The sequence below is a fragment of the Balaenoptera borealis genome (assembly GCF_965194805.1).
Source record: "Balaenoptera borealis genome assembly, chromosome: 4".
Taxonomy (NCBI): domain Eukaryota; kingdom Metazoa; phylum Chordata; class Mammalia; order Artiodactyla; family Balaenopteridae; genus Balaenoptera; species Balaenoptera borealis.
This window is the reverse complement of record NC_138861.1, coordinates 137433000-137439093: the sequence shown is the minus strand read 5'-3', so window position 1 is coordinate 137439093 and position 6094 is coordinate 137433000. Positions and strand designations below refer to the sequence as shown.

At 34.0% G+C, this 6094-nt stretch overlaps 1 protein-coding gene across 6 annotated transcripts in view; it reads right to left on the bottom strand.

Moving 5' to 3' along the window:
• Window positions 1-408: 408 nt before the first annotated feature.
• The window catches only part of LOC309627645 (UPF0462 protein C4orf33), a 94037-nt gene continuing 88351 nt past the window's right edge, over window positions 409-6094 (bottom strand). For all 6 annotated transcript variants that reach the window (XR_014243884.1, XR_014243885.1, XR_014243886.1 and 3 more), the window contains one exon: window positions 409-5557. The gene's annotated coding sequence lies outside the window, so the exon portion shown is untranslated. The remainder of the gene's footprint in view (window positions 5558-6094) is intronic.

Genomic DNA, 6094 nt, shown 5'->3' with positions numbered 1-6094 from the left:
AATCCTGCTTCTTGGGAAATGAAGCCACAGCCAGCTGATATATGGCATACGCTGTTCCACCAACTGCAAGAATCATGATGGCTCTATACAGGAGGGTATCAGCTATCCCACACTTTAGATGCACTGGAATTTCATTATCCTTCTGAAAGTGCTTTTGTTTCTCTGGAACTTTATTTTCAAACTGCCTGCGTGAAGCAGTACTTATGGTCTGGTCCTCCGGGCAGTCTGACAAAGCGCCAGCACACTCCGCAGCGTCTTGTCTCACTTACTGCCCACCAACCGCGACAACTGAACACCAGGAATGAAGATCCGCACGTCGGAACCGGAACTACCTTCTCTCTATTTCATTTTCAACTCCCTGATTCGTGTATCCACAGTGCCGTTTTCTGTTCCTACAGGGCCATTAAATTCCAATTCTTGATAACTGAGAGATGGAACCAACCCTCACCCCCATTCCCACCTCCCAAGGCAGCTGCCACATCAGCTGGGGCTTTGTTTCCTCATCATTTATCTCCTTAGGGATTTTTCAAATTCACCTGTGGGCATTTAAATGAACAGTTATGTTCTGTGTAGTATTTCGAGGTTTTTAATAACTGAAAGTTCTTTAGGTTATCTAATCCCTACCAACCAAAAACACCAAGCCATTTAAATTGTTTTTACTGGATATAATGTTTAACATTCAATTCAATGATGGAGAAGATAATTTTAGGATTGCTAAAAATGAAACCAAATTTTTCATATATGATTCAGTGATAAATCTTTATATTAATGTCATATCCAAAATGGTTTAGCTCTTTTTAAAGTTCTTTTCAGAGGCCAAAGATGAAGAATTTGGTTTCTTTCAAAGGTCTATTATTTAATTCATGTAATTTATTAATGTATTTGAATTTATATGAATATAATTATGATTAACTCATTTATTCAACTCATTTCATCTTACATTTTCTTGATTTTTATTGAAATACCATGTGTCATGATCTACAAGAATTCAAAAATCAGTAATTTTGCCAACTTTTCCCACTATTCTCCCATAACTAGCCTATGCCCACAGTAAAACAAGCTGGAGGGCATTTTACATCCCAATGTGAAAGATTTTTCTGCCTCTGAACCTTTGTTTATGCTTTATACCATCCATATACTCTTATTCCCCACTCCTCAAGTCTAACTCTCAAACCCTACCCATTCTTCAAGGCCTCTTAATATGTCTGTCATCTTCATGAAAGCACTCTTTATTCCCCAAATATGATCTCCAGTCTCTTTCTGCATAACTCTTCTGGTTTTATCATATTCTATCTTGGTTTACTGCTTCATTGTGGTTTTATATTTTGTTTTAGCTTAGAAAATAAGTGTCTCTTTTTTATTCTTACTGTCCATGAAACGCTTGGAGAATTTGTAGAAAGTCAATAAATACCCATTAAAATTCAAGATAACTAAAAGCTCCTTTGCAATTCAAATTGAATGTTTTAAATAATTATAAATAGTATCATTACTTAAATATAAACCCTGAAAGGGAAGATTTAAAAGTACTACATGTTACATAAAAGGTGTGACAACACATGGAATAAACCTCTCTGGATTCCTACAAAAAGGAAGGTTTAGACTAGATGACTCCTAAGGTTTCTTCTACCTCTAAAATGCTAATATTCTTCTCCAACTTCAGATGCATTTTCATGAACATTTCGGTCAGGGGGCATACTGTTCAAATTGGCAATGAGATGGTCACCTGATGAGTGCCAGGAATGCCAGCTCCCCAAGAAATTGGGTGTTTTAGGAGCATAGCTAGGGTGGGGTGCACCTGGATGCTTCTTCCTTTCATGCATTGCTGGAAGCCATGCAGAAGAAGCAAATAAAAGACAAACAGAAAATACTAGAAACAGGAAGAGAAACTCTGTCCTCCTCCAATGTCTCTCCACTGCCCTCTATTGTCTTAGCTTAACACTGTGCCTGTTGAAAGTAAGAAATGATTATAGGATCCAGCTTCTGTATTGCAGAGCAGGCAATGCAGGATGGATTTGAAGCTGAGAGGCAATAAACTGATGATTGGCACAACAGGGAATATAAATTTCATTGCATACATATTATCCTCAATTTAGGAGCAGATTTCCTAACATTTAAAAGATGGAATGGTCATGTTATGATATGAGGAGGTAAATCTGGATTTAAAAATTGTATAATTCTTTCAAACACCAAAGTACTAGTTAATAAACTACAATTTCAGTATATTAAATTATAGCAAAACAGCTCAATGCATTACATGATTTTAACTTATTCTATAATTTTACAAATGAAGAATATATTTCACTTTTCCAAATCTGTTCCAGTTTGATATCAAAGTCTATTTGTAATAAATACCATGAACTACTCATTGGGAAAAAGACAGACACGTGCCTTAAAATGAAACAGCATCTAGTGGTTGGTATATTAAATTATAATGAATCTTTGACTCTAACCCCTAGGAATTTACTTGAATAAACAGACATAGTATGATAGCACTAAAATATCATGTTCCTCCACAACACTGTAAATCAACTGTACTTCAATTTAAAAAAAAAATCATGTTCCTCAATTAACAGAATAAAGATCTGTTCTCCACTATGATTTCCTTGGATCCCATCATTCATTTATTTACATTTTTTTCTATTATATTTAATAAATATAAAAATCCCTTGTACAACTTGGGTAGTATGCCATAGTGGTTAAAAAGCATGGGCTTTAAAAATTGAGTAGGTTTGAATCCTGGCTCTCATACTTGTGTAACTCTGGGCAACTTGCTTAACTTTCTCAGTTTTGTCATTTCTAAAATGGGGACACGGTACCTGCCTCATAGGGTTTTTGTGTGTATTAAATGAGCTAATACAAGTAAAGTGCTTAGGACTTTGCCAAGAGCATAACAGGTGACAAAAGTTTGCTATTGTTGTTTTCCCTACTACCTATCCTTGAGAACAACTGTCAAGCACTCGATTGATTATGTGACTGACTATGTTAAGAAGAAACAACTAATTTTCCCTAAAACTCTATTACCACATCAGAGAATAGAGGGATGAATCTAAAATGAACTCTCTCTGCCCTTAGAATTCAGGACCATTTGACTATTTCTTCAGAATAGGATCAAATGTATTGTTTGTACTTGTCCTAACACCTTGTCACATAAGTCATGACTGATTTATCCCTATCACTTAAGCTTTCAATTATCATTATGAAACTTGTTTTTATGTTTATATTTATATATTTCCTCACCCCAAATCACCCAACTGATCCTCAGAAAAAAATCTGTTAAGCTCTAAGGATGAAATTTCTCAGACTTCTGATTTTAAAGCTTGTTAAATTTCCTGTTTCAAGTCATGGATATCAATGCTAAAGAAGTTACTGATATAAAGTTACTTTAAAGAATAACCTGGTCCTGAGAATGTGCAGTTGAGCAGACAAGTGGTAGAACAATTTTTTCCTGCCAGCCTTAATACATTCATGTATCTAGTAGCTCAATTCATAATAATTTAATAAAGTGAACATTTGTAGTATTAAATATTAAGAAAGAAACAGGCTATTAAAAGTTAAAACCCTACTTGTATTTAGCTATGTTTAAAAAAAAAATCCCAGGAATATTGTAATGAGTCTAGGTTTAGGAGCAAGCATTGTGCAAGTTAATGTAAGTAATGAACCTTTCATGTGAAATGATGTAGTGTCACAACTCATTTGCATCCCACTTAAAGTGTAATTAAGTTTCTCTGACAGCATGGCTTATGGCTGAAAGAACAGACCTGGCTGCTAAATTAATCCAGAGTCCCTCAGTTAATAACCCTCACAAAGAAAACTTCACACTCTTTCATTTAAAGTTCCCAAACTCCCATTTACAGAAGTGTATGACAAGACAGCCCTACAGAGAAACCTTTGTATAAAATTGATGGCCTCTCACCAGATTTAATCATCAAAACACCTGAAAACCGGACTTTGATGAATCAGGAACTGAGAATATGCTATTCTCACTCCAGCTAGGAAGGCTGGTGGTCTGGAGGGGGAGGTTTCACACTTGAATTTCACTGCACTATATATTTAAACTATAGTATGTTTTCAAACTGAAACATGAAGTGTTGGGAATTTTGAGATTTATAACAGAACTGGCTTACCATAATAAGAGCTCAGAAATAATGGAATTTGGTTTTTCATTCATTCTTTCAGGACTGGAGTACTTCATATAAGTTTCCAAGTGAAGTTGCTATTCATTAAATTCTCGAGTTTTTGTTTATTTGCTATTGTCATCGTTTATTTGTTTTGTTAAGAATATTCACTTTTGCAATCCCCAGAACTGAATGTGATGTTGCCACAAGATTAGAACTACAGAGTGTTATTTAGAACAAGTTTTAACTAAACAAGGATTTAATTTATAAGTAATCTAAACTGTCTTCAGAGAGGCGAACAAGAGGACAGGCAAATTTCTCAGGATCAGATTCCACTTCACTCCAGGGCAACACAAAAATCTTTGGCCAGCATTTATGCTTGGCAACTGATTGGTGCTATTACCCTCCTCTTCTTTTCCATGCCACCCAAATTCAAAGGCTGATATGGAAAAAAACAGTCTATCTTTAAGCTGAAGGTCTCAAAATCAACTATTGGTATATAAATAAATATAAATAAATAAATGTATATTAAAAATATAAATAAATGAATATATTAATATATATACACATAAATATATATACAACTAAATATAACTATTGGTATATAAATAAATTGGTTCCTCAGAGAGTCAGTGAAAGTGTTGGTAGCTGGACAAAGAAGACTAGATATACCTTTAACGTACAAAACATTCCTGAATCCAAGTGCCCAATAATTTAATAATGTAATGATTAATGGACTTACTCTAGTTCACTCAACCAATATTGCTCAGAGTATTTTAGGTTAAGTTAACATTTATTCTGACAGATGACCTGCAATGCCACCCCTACAAGAAAACTGTCATATTTAGAAATTAAATAATATATTAAAGTGTAACACTGAGTAGAAGCTGTAATATTCACCTCCATGTTTTCAAAGCACTGAAATGTCCTTAGGGCAAAATTTGCAGCTGTTCATTTTTCTACTTCAGGTCTCAGCACTATACAATGTATCACTGGAATTTTAACAGAAACATCTTATGCTCTTTCTTGACTTTCCAAAGATCTATTTCAGGGAAAAGAAAAGTTGCCAGGAAGGATGAGTTGATGGGAAAGAAGCACCCTAACAATTATTTTCTCTTATCGTTTATTTTTTAAAAAAACATTATTAGTAAAAGATACAGCAGAAAAGTCATGTTCAATTAGATGATTTATTGCTGGTGTGTTGTTGGAACGTTTACAGTGGTAGCAGACAATGATTTTACTTCAGCTGTCCAACTGAGGCCAAAAGGTGGTGGTACATGGAGTTCTATTTGTTAAGTGCTTTTCGTTATGAGTTATAACCTGTGTTGTCAGAAGGTAAAGGATCACAGCAAAACTCTTTCCACAGCTCTGAGTCTGGCTTCTCCCAGTTGTTTCCCATAATCCACTTCAAGTTGAAAGGTTTAAAATACTCAAGGCGATGGCTTCAGGTCACATAGAAAAAAATTCAAATTTTAAGTATTCAATACACAGCCATGGTTTTATTTATTCATTAAATAAAATTTAAAAGAGACACATATACATGCTTTAATTACTTTAAACATTGTTCATTAATATATCTATTATTTTATTTTAAAATGATATTTATAATAATATATTACATCTTTTTTTACATACATGTATAATTTTTCTTATGTATACAAGTACAGAACTTGCCACAATAGTCATTGAGGAGTGAGAAACCATTATTTCTATGCTAATTAATGATTATATATACATATATAATATATTTTTCTTAATTCAAATCTCACTGAAAAAAGTTTATATGAGCAGTTTGTTGAATTCACATTCTAAGACATGTGAAGATGATATGAATCCAAGGTTCGCCATGCAATAATAAAAGTATCCTCTCATGTCTTATTGGTAGTTTCTGTGAGTCCCCGATTACTACAAAACACGCTCACTCAACTCACACAGAAATACTGTATACTAATTAAGTACTTTCAGTCATACAACACTCC